General features: G+C 46.8%; 1 pseudogene; it reads right to left on the bottom strand.

The window, feature by feature from the left end:
- Window positions 1–694: 694 nt before the first annotated feature.
- LOC110289255 overlaps window positions 695–1358 on the bottom strand; it is a 1801-nt pseudogene continuing 1137 nt past the window's right edge.

The raw sequence follows: 1358 nt of genomic DNA on the forward strand, positions 1-1358 counted from the left end.
TTCTCCCGTTTTTGTTTCCTATCCTAGCAATTTCATAGCCTCATGTACTCTCTTAATATTATTTTTTTTTGCTGTTGTTGAATTTATTACAGGAAGTTAACTGCCAAATGCTGTATGATACTCCCAACTGTTACTAGGTGGTGATGCAGATGAAGTCAAGGGTTGAGGGAACAGTCAGGGTTTCTGCTGGCAAGGTTCAAAGAACCTCAGATGACCTCCCTAGGAAGTGGCCATGCCAACTGGTCATTAGGCAGATGACATTCCTCACCAACAGACTCTGGGCACCAAAGTTCTCAGCCAACTGCACACACTTGGGATGGGCTAAGCAGACTGCTGCTGTACAGAGAGGGCACAGCCTTGTGCCATCCACCTCCCCTCTGTGTTGTGCGGAGCTAGCTCAACCTTCAGATCCACAGGCAGTGGGTCTCTCCATGACACAGCAGCCTGTACGGATGTTGGTGCCTTCTTTAAGGATACTTGCAAACATTCCCTGATACCCAGTTATTTCAAGATACTTTATTTTCACAATGGGTCACAACATAAGCTTCTGGCCCATTCTGCCAATGTACAAGCTAAAAATGCTTGCTCAGCAGCTGAGGGGCACACGTTAGTATCATGTCTGAAAAGTGAATAAAAATCCATATAAAACAAATATTCAAAATTTCCATAGGAACACAGTAAATGTGACTCCCCATCTCCTAGCCTTCCATACTGCATTGGTGCCAACCCTACTCTCACAAAGACATACCAAACTAGCAGTAATTAAGTTAAATGCTCCCCCCAAATGCCTTAATTCAAGCTAAACTTGCAGGCAAGAGCTACAAGAATGGCATCTACACATTGATCCTAACAGCACAGGCTGCAGGTTGACGGTCCATCCTGCTCTCCTGGGCACAAGACATGGGCAGCGTGCCATCATCCTGCTCCTCCACCTCTGGCAAGAAGCCATGGCTCTGGATCTGTTTCATGAGTTGTCACATTGGCCGTGACATTACATAGTAGATGTTTGGCCTCTGGAACCCATTGAAAGTAGAAGTAGCAGCAACGGTGTATGCACCCATGTTCTCAAACAGCATCCAATCACCCACATGCATTTCAGGCAGGTTACAGCGCTCCACGATCCTATCAAGGACATCACATGTTGGCCCCCAGATGCTGGGTGAGTAATAATTCTCATCTGGCTTGGGTCTCTTCTGCAGCAGGGCTTTCACATGGGCATGATCATAAAGAATGCAATTAAATGATCCATATAAGCCGGGCATGGTGGCACATGCCTTTAATCCCAGCACTTGGGAGGCAGAGGCAGGCGGATTTCTGAGTTCGAGGCCAGCCTGGTCTACAAAGTGAGTTCCAGGATA

The sequence above is a fragment of the Mus caroli genome, unplaced genomic scaffold (assembly GCF_900094665.2).
Source record: "Mus caroli unplaced genomic scaffold, CAROLI_EIJ_v1.1 scaffold_23499_1, whole genome shotgun sequence".
NCBI lineage: Eukaryota > Metazoa > Chordata > Mammalia > Rodentia > Muridae > Mus > Mus caroli.